Raw genomic sequence first — 18,141 nt, forward strand, 5'->3', positions numbered from 1 at the left:
GCCTCTGCTAATTTTACATGTGTTTTTAATGCCATTTCCCCAAACTTCTTCCCAATTCTAAAAATCCTATCCATTCATCAAAACTCAGTTTAAATATCAATTCATAAGAAAAGCTTCCTTGATTCTCTCCACAATCAGAAACCTCTCACCTTCAGATGAACAACCCAAACGCTCTTTGCCAGCACTCCTTACACTTAACCCTGTATTGCAGACGTTTGCATAAAGGCACGACTGCTCTTATTAGACGAGCAACTTTGAAGGTAAGGGCCATATCTGTATTCCACCTACGCCAGGCGCAAAGCCTTACCCCCTTGGATGTGTTGGTGCACTAATGCACAAAAATCCAGATTATAAACGCAAAAGCAAGCCAAAGACTGGTGGCCTTTCCTTAAAACGTTACTGCCTGTGCATGGAATGAAAAGCCAACATCTGAAAATCAGCAGGGCCGTGCCATGCCAGCCTCACTATCATCCCGCAGTTGGAATCATGGCAGCATGAAGTGAGCTCAGGCCCCAAGCTGAGCAACTCCAATTACCTTTAGCCAGCTCCTCTGCTGACAGTAACAGCTATTGCAGAAGCCAAAAAGCAGCCAGAACCATCAATTCTGGGCATGGAGGAGGACTAGGTAAAGGAGTCGGGATGGGACTGCTGGTTTCATTAGATTGTTGGTTTGAAAGCAAGTACTTCACACCACCCACGTACCACCCCACCTCCCTAACTGCACGACTCTTCCCCTTCGTATTTTCATTTTTCAGGAAAAGCCCAAATATTAACCTGTGTTCTAAAATTTCATTGAAAATGTATAAGCCTGTGTGAGACAATCATAATGTCGAGTTTCAAAATGTATGTGTAATTTGTCATGCACAGCAGGTCAACAGTCCCCATCAGAATTCCATCTGAAGGGTTGCTAAGAACAGAATATTAAACAGAGCAGACACTATGGGGTTTAATGTGAGAAACTGGCATTAGGTTAGAACAGTACAAAAAGGCCATATCCCAACCCTTGTTGATACACTTCTTAAGAACTGGATTTTAAGCATAAATCTGTTATTCTGAGTACTATTACAAAAGCAATGAAATGATGAATTTCTGGTTTATTCTGAATAGAAGAATTACAGTTTATTTTAAGGCTGTGTAAAATAAAGTTGATATACCTATCACTTTCCTAGTACTTTAATCTATTAGTTTTTATTCTCTACACCCAGTGCTGATCAGGCCCTCCTTTATAGTGTGTCCCCTGTGGGCATTTGAGCCACCCACTCTTGGTTTTCCCTTCTACTTCTCTGATGTACTCGCATTTTGCATCCCCCTTTCCTTCTCTGGAGACCCAGGGGCACAGTGGTTAAGAGCTCGGCTACTAACCAAAAGGTCAGCAGTTCAAATCCGCCAGCTGCTCCTTGGAAACCCTATGGGGCAGTTTTACTCTGTCCTACAGGGTCTCTAGGAGTCGGAATTGACTCAACGGCAACAGGTTTGGTTTTCTTTCTCCATTTGCCTTTTATATCCCAGGTGTCCTTAGGTCCCTATTCAGCCCTCACCTCATGTCGCCCACTGTCCTTTTCAGAGCTCCCACTCTCCATGGCTTCAAACAAACTACATTAAAATCTACGTCACCAAAATCTCTATCTCTAGGCCAGAATCATGTAGTCAAGTGTTCTCTGGTTTACTGTCAATCTCACATGCATAAAGAGAACTTGCTTTCTCCATCCCGATTCACTATGAGTCAGATTCAACTCAACGACAACAGGTTTGGGTTTTGAACAGTGACCCCCAAAGATTTCCAAGCACTAATGCCTGGAATCTCAACCCTGGGTCCCTAAACCCTGAGGAGGCTACCCTGATGAACCCAATGTAATTATAAGGGTTCTTTTAAGAAAGAGGCAAGAGGGTCAAAGTCTGAAACAGGGATTTAAAGATACAATGTCGACGTTTTAAGATGAAGAAGGAATGGGCCACAAGCCAAGTAAAGCAGTCAGTCTCTTGAAGTTGGAAAAGGCAAGGAAATAGATTATCCCCTAGAGTTTTAAGATGATCACTTCTGATTTTAGCCCAGTAAAACCCATTTTAGATTTCTGACCTCCAGACTGTAAGATAACAAATTTGCGTTGTTTCAAGCAAGCCACTGAGTTTGTGGTAATTTGTTACAGCAGCATTAAAAAACTAATACACCAGCCGTTCCTTTTCTCCGTCTATGGTACCACCTTGAAGCACCCCTTGATTTATTGATCATTTTCTAATACCACTCTGAAACATCCAATGACTCTCTAAGACCTATTGACTTTACCTCCTAAATTCTTCATGAGCCTCCCACCCCATCTGCTCTAATCTCCACAGGTACCCGCTAAAACAGACTTTCATCCTGTGACTCCTCACTAGTCTCCTTGCATCTACTCAGGCTACTCCCTTCCCCACCCCAATCTGTGCAAGTTCATCATTCTCCATAATGCCCCATACCCTTACCATTGTTGTCAAGTTGATTCTTACTCATAGCCACCCTACAGGACAGAGTAGAGCTGCCCCATAGAGTTTTTCCAAGGCTGTAATCTTTATAGGTGCAGACTGTCATATTTTTCTCTTGTGGGGTGGCTATTGGGTTTGAACTGCCAATCTTTCAGTTAGCAGCTGAGCATTTAACCATTGTGCCACCAGGGCTTCTCATATAGCCCTAGAAAATCTTTATAAGACAAAATCTGATGATATCTCTGTTGTTGTTGTTGTTGTTAGCTGCCACTGAGGTGGCCCCTGACTCATCGAGACCCCATGTACAATGAAACAAAATGCTGCCCTGGTCCTGTGCCCTCCCTATTGATCATCTGTGAATATAACTTTTGTGATCTATAGGATTTTCATTGGCTGATTTGCAGAAGTAGAAGACCATGCTTTTCTTTCTAGTATATCAGCCTGGAATTTCTGCTGAAAACTGTTCAGCATCATCGCAACACACACGCTTCGGCTGACAGATGGGCCATGGCTGCACATGAGGCACATTGGCCAGGAATCAAAACCAGGACTCCTACATGGATGGAAAGAATTCCACCACTGAGCCATCCCTGCCCTGATAATCTCTAGCCAAATGAAAATTAAATGACTCACTCGTGACAACAGAGTGAGAATTAAGCTTCTTCACCTGCTACAAGGGCCTTCATGGTTTCATATCCACCTACCCATCCAATATTAATCTCTGTCCTCTATCCAACTCCGGCTTCCACCCAGCATTACATTTAAACTTGGTGTTTCACCATCGCTCTGTGCCTTGGTCTCTGTGCTTTCACCACTTGTATAACCAGCAGACTCCTACATATCTTTCAATACCGTGTTCTCTGATACCTTCACGCAAACGGTCAAGGTTGAGCTCCCTGAGGGCTGGGACCTCTCTCCACCTCTTTCTCCACAGTACCTAGCCCTGCCCTCAATCTAGACACTAGCCTTCCCTCCTCATGGCCTCTGGCATATACCTCCCCCACTATCCTCCTAGTTTTGGCTCGTATTTGGCTTTGAATTTATTTTGAGAATTAAAAGCTGCTTCCTACACCAAAGACACAAGGAAAATATGAGCCTAAGAGAAAGAAAGGGCTACATATACCAGAGACTCTATCAACCTGAGACCAGAAGAACTAGATGGTGCCCAGCTACCACCAAGGACTGCCCTGACAGGGAACACAACAGAGAATCCCTGATGGAGCAGGAGAAAATTGGGATGCAGACCTCAAATTCTAGTAAAAAGACCAGACTTAATGGTCTGACTGAGCCTGGAGGGACCCAAGAGGTCATGGCCCCTGAACTCTCTGTTAGCCCAAAGCTAAACCATTCTGAAGCCAACTCTTCAGAAAAAGATTAGACTGGACTATGAGACATAAAATGATACTAGTGACGAGTGTGTTTCTTACCTCACTCACATAAGACTGTGTGGGCAGCTCCTGTCTGGAGGCGATATGAGAAGGCAGAGGGGGATAGGAGCTGGTTGAATGGACACAGGAGATACAGTGTGGAGAAAAGGAGTGTGCTATCACATTGTAAGGAGAACAACTAGGGTCGCATAACAATGTGTGTATTAGTTTTTGTGTAAGAGACTGACTTGAATTGTAAACTTTTACTTAAAGCACAATTAAAAAAAAAAAAGCTGCTTCCTGCCCAGTAAGACACCCTGCCCTGAAACATCTGTATTGTTGGTGAGTTGGCGTTACATTTGAGAAATGGTACAAGAAAAACCAGCCCTGGTATCATGGATACTACTTCTAATTTTAAGTCCACGTTAAAACATAGATTTAGGGACAAGGCACTTGTCAGTCCCAATTATGCTGTGGATGGAGACACACTCAAAGGTGCTTTAATGGCACCCCTTAGCTCTCCCTTCTCGGTTATAAAGAATTGCACTTACTTTCAGTTTTTGGCATAGGTTAGTTTTTGTACTTGCAAATTGTTTTCATTCCTTTTCTCTGGCCCATCTCCAATTTTCTAATATTGTGTTTAAAATACAGGGCCGGACATCATACTCTACCTAATATGGTCTTAACAATTTTGAACACAGTAAGTGGACTATTTCACGATTCTTGGGCGTTATATTGTGGTTAATAACACCCCACATCGTGCTTGCCTTCCTGAGAACAGCCCTACATTGCTCATATTCCTGAGTGACAGGGTGAGAATGACTTTCTACTTGCAGAATACTTACATGTCAATTCCATTTTTGATGATGGCTAGGGTAGTCTATCTGTATTTTTCTCCCTAGAATAATGAAAACCTCATGCTTTGGCAAGGGGCTGTCTAAGGCACTGACAGTATAGCTCATCTTGACTTGATGTAACACTCTATAATTGGAACCATTAGACGCAAATCAGAGCCTCACAAAAGTTCTCTAACAGTTTTCTTTATTTTAAACACATGTTACATATTTATACGGGTAACACTTTAAATCAAAGTAAAAATAAACACACTATTCTTCAACCATGAGTTGATGCAACGTCATGTTAGAAGCCATAAACACCAGAAATAATGATTTAGACAGACCGTGTAGAGATAGTTTTAGGGGTTACACTCTAATTCCATTAGCCTCTGGGTTTTTTTTGTTTGTTTAATTCTACAATGAGAAGGAGACAGTTGAGGGCAGAGAGAAATTTTAAAGTTATCTGCCTTTCTGACAAAGCAATGGAAATGGAGACCCAAATCATGCTTCGGAAGTGAACTGAGACAAGTTCAACAAATTATTCCTTCTTTCTTTTTAGCTCTTTGAGGGCCAAGACTGTGCCTTGTTCGTCTCTGTACCCCAGGGTCTGACACAGAGCCAGCCACAGGGTAGATAAGAAAAGTCTGAATAAATTAAGAAATAAGTTCTGTTCCCAGCACTTTCAGTGTCTATCATTCTTCGGCTCACTGTGCGATTATTAGGGAAAATGGGTTTCCAAACCTCAGTAACATCTTTGAAGAATCGCCCCGCCTCTCAGACAGCACTTCCTGTGCCATTTAGACAACTGTAAATTAAAAACCCTCAAACCTGAAAGGCAAAAAAAAAAAAAAACAGATTTCTTCTCAAACTGCTCCCCAAAAAAGACTCAATCCAGATTAAAAGTTTCTATTGATTTATGTAAATTAGTGAATTTCACGTTCTCACACCGATTTGCAAAAGAATTAAAAAAGAATCTCAATATACTTTAAAAATATTAAATATTACCTCATTAAAATAATATTAAAATAAATGACTGGATTTGGGTTGGAAAGATCTGGATGACAGTTTCAGCTCCATCACTCACTCACTGTCAGATCTCAGAAAAATCACATTACCCCTCCAGGTCTCCATTACTCTTCTTTGATAAAGGCAATCAGTTACCACACTAATGCTTACACCCCGCCTTTTTTCCTCTGTGCTAAATATGGCTGAGAAATCCGTAAAACACTTGGAGTTACTTTAAAGCATAAGAACAAAATGCAAGCTTGTAATGTGGAGCAGAACCATTTGTGGACCAGGCCTGGCACCCTCGATAGGGAAAGGCAGGTCGAAGCTTACAGCTACAAGTCCTCCTAGGGCCCCATTCCCCATACCTCGTACAGACGTGGCTTGTGAGCCTCAGTTTTCCTATCAGCACATGAGGTTGGCTGTACCAGTTTCAAGGTTTTGATCTTACAGGTGAAATTTTGCTCAGAACCTCAATAAATAAATGATGATGCAGATGTTGAGGACACAGAGTTCTTCTCAGTCTAACCCTCAAGAGTCCTAGGCCCCAGGCCAGGCTCCACAGAACAAAAGATCTTTTAAACCAATGGACAAGATTTATATACAGTTGCTTCCAATATTAAAATGTCCCTGTTTCTTCACCACAGCGTGCTTGCCAAATGTGGGATGAGAGATGTCATGTTTTAATGGCAAAGAGCACCGGGGCTAGACTTGTACTTCCAAGCATTGGTAGACTAAACCTCCTGGAAAGCTCTCGTGTCACAAAACACCTAGAGGTTAGATAAATTACAGGAGTCCCTGGGTGATGCAAACGGTTAATGGTTAAGGCTTCTGGCTGGTAACTGAAAGCTTGGAGGTTTGACTCCACCAGAGGTGTCATGGAAGAAGGTCCTGGCAATCTACTTCTGAAAAACCAGACATTGAAAACCCTGTGGAGCACAGCTCTGTCCTGACACACATTGTGTCGCCATGAGTCGAAATTGTTATGTGTCAGGGTTGACTTCATGGCAACGGGTAGCATTTAAATACATTGCTGAGCTCTCCAGAAAACAAGGAAACCCTGGTGGCATACTGGTTAAGTGCTACGGCTGTTAACCAAAAAGTCAGCAGTTTGAATTCAGCAGGCGCTCCTAGGAAACTCTATGGGGCAGTTCCACTCTGTCCTATAGGGTCGTTATGAGTCAGAATCGACTCGACGGCACGGCAACAGTTTTTTTTTTTTTTTTTCTTTTAATGAAAGATAAAACCTACAAACTAAAACCAGAATGGTAAACAAACCCTCAAGCTGGGGCTTCTCGGAGGAAAAAAGACTGATCCAAGCACCCAGAGCGTTGGGCAATAATCAGAGAAAAAGCCACAGGTCTGTGGAAAAGCAAGGCTGCTAAGCCTGAGACTCCTAAATTCAACTTGTACTGGTTTACAAATAGACACTCAAAGAATAATTTTAATGATAAATTTGAACTATGAGACACCATTTAATACCCAAGACAGAAATTTTAAAATTTGTTGTTTCCAAATGTCGACAAGAATGCAGAGCATTGATAATTGGTGAGAATTTAAATCTGTACAACCACTTGGGAAAATAATTTAGCATTATATTTAAAGATACATATATTCACTGACTAAATATTCCATCTTAATAATTCTCCCAGAGAAACACAAGCATCTGTGCATCAGAGACACATACAAGGAAGGTCTTAGCAGTCTTGGAATGGCAAAAAAAAAAAAAATCCAACTATGACCAACTCAAATAATGTCCATCAACAGAAAAATTAAAAAAAAAAATTGGAATACTCATTAAAATTTTTTTTTTATTCCACAGTAGTGAAAATTAATGAAGTATAGCTAGACAAAACAACATGGATAGGCAAAATAGAGTATGCTTCATCTATAAAAACACAGAAAACAATAGTTTAGAGATGCACGGCTGTACACTATAACTGTTAGAATATTATAACCCCGGAATATCAGTGTGGTAGGAAGAGGGAGAGAAGATTACAACTGGAGAAGGGTCAATAGCAGGTGAGGCGTTTGACTTACTGGAAATGTTCTACTTCTTAAGCTGGGTGGCAGATACATAGGTGTTTTACTATTCTTTACACCATAGATATATGCTATGTACTTTCTTTTATATGCATGAAATATTTCACCGAAATTTTAAAAGGACCACACAGTTAGCTAAAGACTAGTTGGCAGTCAAGAAATAAATGACACATGCACTGGACAAATCTGCTGCAAAAGACCTCTTTCAAGTGTTAAAAAACAAAGATGTCACTTTAAGACTAAGGCGCACCTGAGCCAGGGCAGGGCATAGTGTTTTCAATAGTCTCATATGCATGCAAAAGCTGGACAATGAATAAGGAAGACCAAAAAAGAATTGACGCCTTTGAATTACGGTGCTGGCGAAGAATATTGAATATACATGGACTGCCTAAAGAGCGAACAAATCTGTCTTGGAAGAAGTACATCCAGAATGCTCCTGAGAAGCGAAGATGGTGAGACTTAGTGTCACAAACTTTGGACACGTTATCAGGAGGGATCAGTCCTTGGAGAAGGACATCATGCTTGGTAGAGAAGAGGGTCAGCGAAAAAGAGAGACCCTCAATGTGATGGACTGACACAGTGGCTACAACGATGGGTTCAAGCACAGCAACGATCACGAGGATGGTGCGGTGTTTCCTTCTGCTGTACACAGGGTTGCTGTGAGTTGGAACCAACTCCGTGGCACTAAACAATAACACAGTTAGGAGGGAGCAGCAAACCCTGGGCCAGGTTTGTCTTAAAGGCCTTAAAAGTCCATCTTACAGGTCCCATCCACAAACACTGCCAAAGGGTTATGAGATAATCATGGTTTTTGGCTAACAAATGTCTGAGGTAACTCTTCCCAGGGAACCTCTGAAGTGAAAAGATGAGCTGCGGCTCTGCCGCCCTCCCAAGAAGCCTGTGCCTCTGCGGACTTTCACCTCAGCCCCACCCCACACAGCTCCACGCACAGCTCAGCAGGTGGAGGTGACTATAGGGCCAGCCTGCAGGCTGCTTCTAAAGGCTCCCCAAGCCTCTAGAATGCTAATTGCTCCTAATTATCACAATGTTCTGCATATATTTTTCACAGTGTTCAGTTGGCAAGTTTCTAATCATTCATCTTAGCTGGGAAAAAAAAAAAATGATTTGAACATCTTGTTGACTAGATGTAAAATGTAAAAGGAATCCAAGAAAACGTTCACGTAACTTTTCTTATAATTATGTTACAATTTAAATGTAAATGACTACTGGATTTAAGAATGTTGTTACTGTATGTTAGATAATCAATATGTTTTCTTGAAATATTAGGTCATTATAAACATAACTTTATATATTAGGACATATGCAATTATTTAAAATCTTGACCATCTGGAAAAGGTAAAAATGTGTTACTAAGTAACCTCCGGAAACATTCACACAGTTTTATTAATATATGATTTAAAATACCATTTCATCATTGTATGTTTTAATAATAACAAGTACATACAGAATGGAAAAGAAAACTCCAAGGGGGGGAAAAACTCATTAATTCCTAGGCCATTTTTTTTTGAAGCTAACAGTTTGATTTATTCTTATCAATAATAGAATATCAATGTATAGTAGTATACGATTTAAGTTATTCCTCAAAATTAGTCTGGTTAGATTGTTAATGTTTTTTTAATCAGTATGTAAAACTTAATTGGTATAGATTTTTCTATGCTGAAAATGCAATCTTAATGAAAGATATTATGGGAGGAAAGAAAAAAGGAAGAGCAAGGAAGGCAACAAATGAATTAAGACATTTGGGAAGACAGCCTACTGATTCAGCTTAACATAGTGCTTTAATACCTGCCAGATGGCTCACCTTCTCTGCAGAGGAAGTCCTGAAAGCCCTGTTGTTTATCACAAACTCTGCTAAAGCCAAGCCTGAATATGATAACTCAACAACTCTTCAGCATTCTGAAAATTATCTCAAGTAGAAGTTGTTTAGTGATTATTCCTCTGCCTTCTACCCATACCAAAAAAATCAGAAATTATGTCAAAATTTTACTTAACATCCCACACTTTTCAAGTTCTCAAAGTATCAGTAACTGTTATAATTAAATCCTCTGCAGCAATGTTTGGCTAATGTTTTACATATTAACAGAATAAATGCCAACTAACTCCCCAAACTGCTAGCATAATTGGACTAAAATACTTGCTAATAGGTATCTGATAAGCGAAGAGCAGCCTAGGGTCTGATAAAGACCCCTGCCGAGAGCGACTTCCTCATCTATTTACCACCCGTACATTTTGTGGACTGTTTCATCTGCAAGGAAGGGATTCTACGGTTTTGCCCAGAATGTATCCTCAGGCTTACATACTTCCAGGGAGAAGGACCGAAAAGATTCCATGGCCTTCCCTACTGATGGGATCAGAAATGAAGCTGTCCAGGGGTGACAGTGAGTGGAGAGAGAAGAAGCCTGAAGAAGAGACCTTATAGTGCCCACTTGGGAGGGGGACACACAGACGGTATCAGAGGGCCCTTCCAGGCCTCCGGATATACTGCAACTCCCTCAACTTTATTCTCTGTGTTACCCTTCCAGCAGTGAAGCCCTTAAAACAAAAATGTCTGCAAAGCTCATCTGGAAGGTAAAGGGAGTTAGGAAGGAGCTACAGAGAGTTTTCCCCATTCAGAGGAAACTGAGCAGGGTGGGCAGCTGCCCCTCTGAGGGCCCCTGTGGATTTGAAATTCTATTCCCATCCCCCACAAACAGACACACACACCCCTTCGAAACAATTCATGGGCTTCTCTCAGGGAAAGGCCTTGGACTGTTTAAAACTTCATCATCATACCTCTCTCTTGGGGTGTTGTGAGGAGGCAGTAAATACTAGTTTTCTCAGGCCCTCCTCCTGCTATTATCAAGTCCACTATCCCTGTTGCACAGAAGAAGAAACTGAGGGATGGGGTTGAGTAGCACATTGAAACTGGAAGTTCAGCCAGACAAATCCATTCGGGGTTTTGTACTGACGTCCAATGCTCCTGTCTTTGAGGCTTGGTGGCATTGCCACCCCATGTGAGTGATTCCCGCTTTCTGAACACCTTCAACGCCAGGCCCCATCTGTGCTTGGGTTGGGGAGGGGTGGAGAACTGCAAGGAGAGAGAGCAGAAGAAATTCCTCCAAGACACACAGAAGCACCCCTTTAAACAACTCTGCTCCCCTTGCAACCTGCAATACCCAGGAATGTGGTGCAATTCCTTGAATAAACGACTGGGATTGTCAGCAAGCGTGAATGACAGTGATGAAACTACAAACCGAGGTCAAGTACATCTCATGTGCACCGTTACCTAGCACCGTGCCTGCCTAGTGTAGGTGGTAAATGGAGATGAGTCTCACACACACACAGTTCCACAGAATAACATCTTCGTATGAGAAGAGTGCTACTTGTATAAAACAATGAGTTTAAAAATTATAGCTAATGTAGCAACAGCTCCTACATTATCCTTTTACTTATTTAGTACTTCAGTTCAAAAGGCTAATTAGTGCTTTGTTTAAGCTACTGGAAGAGGCAGCTGAAGCTGACATGGGACCCACGGTGTATAATCTTTGGCTTATACAGTAGATGGCTAGCAGATACTCTGCTGCTTTCAATTTATAGTCTCACTGAATATTCACAACAGCCCTGGGAGATAAGTATTATTATCTCCATTTTACAAGCTAAAAACAAAGGTTGGCAGAGTTTGAATAACTGTTCGTGGTCCCATAGTTAACTATGACAGAGCCAAGGTTCAAACCCAGGTCTAACTCCAAATCCTATGTTGTGTTATAGTTAGGTGCCATCGGTTCTAAGTCCTAACAACCCTATGTACAACAGAAGGAAATACTGTAGTTATACCTGTATTTATGGACAGATGGTGGGTGTGATGCTCATGGAGGTGCCTTGCTCTGATATCCCTTCAGCAGAATCTACTGCTGGGAGTAAACATTGACAGCTTTCAGTTGCTGTATCTTTAAATCCACAGTGGATTTCACTCCTGAACCACAATTCCTTGGGGTTCCTCTCAGCTAATGTCTGAGCATGGCAGGGCACAAGAACGGAGCCACTCCCACCAGCTCTAAAACTGTGCTGTCCAATTCAGTAGCCACCTACCACACGTGGCTATCGAGCACCTAGGTCGTGGCTAGTATGACTGAAGAACTGTATGTTTAATTTCATTTAATTTTACTTAATTTAAATTTAAGTAGCCATAAGTGGCTAGTTGCTACCATACTAGACAGCACAGACACTTTCTATCGTTGAAAGTTCTATTGAGCAGCATTACCCTAAAAAACACCTCAAGGAAATCATCATGCCGATCTCTGTGCAGATCGAAAATAAAGAGTTAAAAAACTTAGCTTAGAGGCACATCCCTTTGACAGAGTAGTCTCAGAGGAATCTGCTGTCACTTGAAGACCACCAGAGGTATGGAGCTCAGGTTGCTTCTCAGAGAGCATGGATCTTAGATGAGTCAGGCACCAGGCTTCCCTGGGCTGGACACTCAGCTGGGGGAAAGGAATGGGTGCCTCAGAAAGGAAAGGTGGTATACCAAATCCAGGCTGGGTCTATTTTCTGTAAAGAGCTAGGTGGACACGATTTTATGCAGCTACCGAGTGAGAAGAAGAGAAACTAGGAGACAACTGAGGTAAAAGGTCTGAGAAGAACAGAGCTTTACGGAGGAATGCCAGGTATGAGAGGATGTCTGCATCTTCCTCTTTGCTTTCTCTTATCCTCTTGATTATCTAACTCTCTGGTGACCTTACGAAAAACCTTATTCTCCTTTTTTTCTTTCTCCTTCCAGTCACCAGAAAAAAAATATAATTGCAATAAATGTTTTAACAAAAGAACAAACAGCAAGAGACAAAATAAATAAATGGGATCTCATAAAAATTAAAAAACTTTTGTTCCTCAAAAGACTTTACAAAAAAAGTGAAAAGACAAGCTACCAACCAGGAGAATAACTTCGAAAACCATATATCGGACAAGAGTCTAATAACAAATACGTATATAAAACTTAGACAACATAACAACAAAAAGACAACCCAATCATAAAATGGGCAAAGGACTTGAATAGACATTTCACCAAAGAGGACATTCAAATGGCCACCCAACACATGAAAAGACGCTCAGCGTCATTAGCCATCAGAGAGATGCAAGTCAAAACCACAGTGAGATACCATTTCATTCCCACTACGATGTCTAAGATAAAAAAAAAAAAAAAATAACAAATAAATGTTGGTGAGCATGTGGGGAAACTGGAACCCTTACCCATTGCTGGTAGGAATGCAAATTGATATACCCATTATGGAAAATAGTGTGGCGTTTCCTCAAAAAAACTAAAAATAGAACTACCATATGACCCACCGATTCCACTTCTAGGTATATGCCCAAAAGACTTCGAAGCAGAGACTGAAAAAGAGGCTTGTACACCAGTTGTTCACTGCAGCACAATTTATAATAATGAAAAGGCAGAAACAATCTAAAAGCTCATTGACAGATGAAAGGATAAACAAAATGTGGTACATACATATACTGGAATACTACTCAGCCAGCAGGAGAAATGAAGTCTTGATACATGCTACAGTATGGATGGAGCTTGAAGACATTAGGCTAAGAGAAATAAGACAATCAAAAAAGGACAAATATTGTATAACTTTGCTTATATAAAAAGATAAGAAAAGACAAACGTATAGAGAAAGTTTATTAGTGGTTACCAGGGGCAGAAGGGAGTGGAAAGAAGAGGGCTAACGAGGATGGAAAAATTGCATTAAGGGTAAGGTTGCATAACTGATTACTGCAATTGCTGTCAATAATTTGTACACCTGTAATAAATTGAATTATCCAAAGTCATACAATAGATCATATTTGCAAAAAAAAAAAAAAAAAGAGTAGCTCCTGAGATTGCTTATATACAACCAAACACCCCAGGGGATCTGGTTCCTTGGTAGTGAGGTTTAGGGCCATGGTTTCATGGGACACCCGAGTTAACTAGCCTAATAACATGTTCAGTGCTTCTGTTCTACCTCCTAGTTCACTGCATAGTGCCTAGATTCTTAAAAGCTTGCAAGCAAGGGCGGAGCCAAGATGGCAGACTAGGCAGACGCTACCTCGGATCCCTCTTACAACAAAGACACGGAAAAACAAGTGAATCGATCACATACATAACAATCTACGAACCCTGAACAACAAACACAGATTTAGAGATGGAGAACGAACTAATACGGGGAAGCAGCGATTGTTTCCAGAGCCTGGAGCCAGCATACCAGTCAGGTACGGCACAATCACAGAGAGCTGCTCCACCCCCCTGAACGAACCCCAGGAGGGAGACCAGCCGGTTCCGCGGGCGGTGTGGGACGCAGCCGGTAGGAGAAGTCCCTGGGAGGCAGTGACTGGTCTTGGAGCAGGAAGAGCAGCGTCCCAGCCGGGGAACCGTCTCGCTGGGATTTGGACTGGACGCAGGTACGGCATAAACACGGAGAGCTGCTCCACCCCCCTGAACTAACCCCGGGAAGGGGCCCAGCTGGGTCGCGCGGGCGGCGTGGGACGCAGCTGATAGGAGAAGTCCCCGGGAGGCAGCGACTGATATTGGAGCGGGGAGAACAGCGTCCCAGCCGGGACACTCGGTCACAGCACAAGCACGGGGAGCTGCTCCACCCATCTGAACTAACCCCGGGAGGGGGCCTACCTGGTTCGCGGGGGCGGCACGGCCACGCGGCTGGAGGGAGGAGAAGTCCCCGGGAGGCAGCGACTGATTTTGGAGTCGAGAGTGCACCGTCCCAGTAGGGGAGCCTTGACACTGGGCGTGGGGCTGGAAGCGGACGATCTGACCGTGACTCCAGCGGGCCAGACCCCCCGGGCAATCTCCACAGAGCCAGCACACATAGGCGACGCGCCCGCAGGAATCTCAGATATAATATTCATTCCAAGTAAGACAAGCAACTCTGGCTATATTCTGAGGTGCTACTCACCTATCTCTCTGTCCCCTCCCCCACCCTCCCCAGGCGGGCGGCTTCATTAACATCTGAATAGCCTGAGCCAGAGGGAGAACTCTGATAGGGATCTGACTGCAGTTTTTTTTTTTAGCGGATTTTCTGGAAAAACTAGTTTCCCAGTGATGGCTTGGAGACAACAATCCATATCAAACCACTTAAAGAAGCAGACCATGACAGCTTCTCCAACCCCCCAAACAAAAGAATCAAAATCTTTCCCAAATGAAGATACAATCCTGGAATTATCAGATACAGAATATAAAAAACTAATTTACAGAATGCTTAAAGATATCACAAATGAAATTAGGATAACTGCAGAAAAAGCCAAGGAACACACTGATAAAACTGTTGAAGAACTCAAAAAGATTATTCAAGAACATTGTGGAAAAATTAATAAGTTGCAAGAATCCACAGAGAGACAACATGTAGAAATCCAAAAGATTAACAATAAAATTACAGAATTAGACAACACACTAGGAAGTCAGAGGAGCAGATTCGAGCAATTAGAATGCAGACTGGGACATCTGGAAGACCAGGGAATCAACACCAACATAGCTGAAAAAAAATCAGATAAAAGAATTAAAAAAAAATGAAGAAACCCTAAGAATTATGTGGGACTCTATCAAGAAGGATAACCTGCGGATGATTGGAGTCCCAGAAGAGGGAGGGGGGACAGAAAACACAGAGAAAATAGCTGAAGAACTCCTGACACAAAACTTCCCTGACATCATGAAAGACGAAAGGATATCTAGCCAAGATGCTCATCGAACCCCATTTAAGATTGATCCAAAAAGAAAAACACCAAGACATATTATCATCAAACTCACCAAAACCAAAGATAAACAGAAAATTTTAAAAGCAGCCAGGGAGAAAAGAAAGGTTTCCTTCAAGGGAGAATCAATAAGAATAAGTTCAGACTACTCAGCAGAAACCATGCAGGCAAGAAGGGAATGGGACGACATATACAGAACACTGAAGGAGAAAAACTGCCAGCCAAGGATCATATATCCAGCAAAACTCTCTCTGAAATATGAAGGCGAAATTAAGATATTTACAGACAAACACAAGTTTAGAGAATTTACAAAAACCAAACCAAAGCTACAAGAAATACTAAAGGATATTGTTTGGTCAGAGAACCAATAATATCAGATATCAGCACAACACAAGGTCACAAAACAGAACGTCCTGATATCAACTCAAATAGGGAAATCACAAAAACAAACAAATTAAGATTAATTAAAAAAAAAAAATACACATAACAGGGAATCATGGAAGTCAACAGGTAAAAGATCACAATAATCAAAAAGAGGGACTAAATATAGGAGGCACTGAACTGCCATATGGAGAGTGATACAAGGCGATATAGAACAATACAAGTTAGGTTTTTACTTAGAAAAATAGGGGTAAATAATAAGGTAACCACAAAAAGGTATAACAACTCTATAACTCAAGATAAAAGCCAAGAAAAACGTAACGACTCAGCTAACATAAAGTCAAGCACTATGAAAATGAGGATCTCACAATTTACTAAGAAAAACGCCTCAGCACAAAAAAGTACGTGGAAAAATGAAATTGTTGACAACACACATAAAAAGGCATCAAAATGACAGCACTAAAAACTTATTTATCTATAATTACCCTGAATGTAAATGGACTAAATGCACCAATAAAGAGACAGAGAGTCACAGACTGGATAAAGAAACACGATCCATCTATATGCTGCCTACAAGAGACACACCTTAGACTTAGAGACACAAACAAACAAAAACTCAAATGATGGAAAAAAGCATATCAAGCAAACAATAAGCAAAAAAGAAGAGGAGTAGCAATATTAATTTCTGACAAAATAGACTTTAGACTTGAATCCACCACAAAGGATAAAGAAGGACACTATATAATGATAAAAGGGACAATTGATCAGGAAGACATAACCATATTAAATATTTATGCACCCAATGACAGGGCTGCAAGATACATAAATCAAATTTTAACAGAATTGAAAAGTGAGATAGATACCTCCACAATTATAGTAGGAGACTTCAACACACCACTTTCGGAGAAGGACAGGACATCCAGTAAGAAGCTCAATAGAGACACGGAAGATCTAATTACAACAATCAACCAACTTGACCTCATTGACTTATACAGAACTCTCCACCCAACTGCTGCAAAGTATACTTTTTTTTCTAGCGCACATGGAACATTCTCTAGAATAGACCACATATTAGGTCATAAAACAAACCTTTGCAGAGTCCAAAACATCGAAATATTACAAAGCATCTTCTCAGACCACAAGGCAATAAAACTAGAGATGAATAACAGAAAAACTAGGGAAAAGAAATCAAATATTTGGAAAATGAACAATACCCTCCTGAAAAAAAGACTGGGTTATAGAAGACATCAAGGAGGGAATAAGGAAATTCATAGAAAGCAACGAGAATGAAAATACTTCCTATCAAAACCTCTGGGACACAGCAAAAGCAGTGCTCAGAGGCCAATTTATATGATAAATGCACACATACAAAAAGAAGAAAGAGCCAAAATCAGAGAACTGTCCCTACAACTTGAACAAATAGAAACTGAGCAACAAAAGAATCCATCAGGCACCAGAAGAAAACAAATAATAAAAATTAGAGCTGAACTAAATGAATTAGAGAACAGAAAAACAATTGAAAGAATTAACAAAGCCAAAAGCTGGTTTTTTGAAGAAATTAACAAAATTGATAAACCATTGGCTAGACTGACTAAAGAAATACAGGAAAGGAAACAAATAACCCGAATAAGAAATGAGAAGGACCACATCACAACAGAACCAAATGAAATTAAAAGAATCATTTCAGATTATTATGAAAAATTGTACTGTAACAAATTTGCAAACCTAGAAGAAATGGATGAATTCCTGGAAAAACACTACCTACCTAAACTAACACATTCAGAAGTAGAACAACTAAATAGACCCATAACAAAAAAAGATTGAAATGGTAATCAAAAAACTCCCAACAAAAAAAAGCCCTGGCCCGGACGGCTTCACTGCAGAGTTCTACCAAACTTTCAGAGAAGAGTTAACACCACTACTACTAAAGGTATTCCAAAGCATAGAAAATGACGGAATACTACCCAACTCATTCTATGAAGCCACCATCTCCCTGATACCAAAACCAGGTAAAGACATTACAAAAAAAGAAAATTATAGACCTATATCCCTCATGAACATTGATGCAAAAATCCTCAACAAAATTCTAGCCAATAGAATCCAACAACACATCAAAAAAATAATTCACCCTGATCAAGTGGGATTTATACCAGGTATGCAAGGCTGGTTTAATATCAGAAAAACCATTAATGTAATCCACCACATAAATAAAACAAAAGACAAAAACCACATGATCTTATCAATTGATGCAGAAAAGGCATTTGACAAAGTCCAACACCCATTTATGATAAAAACTCTTACCAAAATAGGAA

The 18,141-nt window shown here is 41.0% G+C and overlaps 1 protein-coding gene across 12 annotated transcripts in view; it reads right to left on the reverse strand.

The window, feature by feature from the left end:
- Positions 1-18,141, reverse strand: part of ENOX1 (ecto-NOX disulfide-thiol exchanger 1) — a 744,157-nt gene that overhangs the window by 492,846 nt on the left and 233,170 nt on the right. The gene's annotated exons all lie outside the window — the stretch shown is intronic.

This window comes from Loxodonta africana, chromosome 17 (assembly GCF_030014295.1).
Source record: "Loxodonta africana isolate mLoxAfr1 chromosome 17, mLoxAfr1.hap2, whole genome shotgun sequence".
Classification (NCBI taxonomy): domain Eukaryota; kingdom Metazoa; phylum Chordata; class Mammalia; order Proboscidea; family Elephantidae; genus Loxodonta; species Loxodonta africana.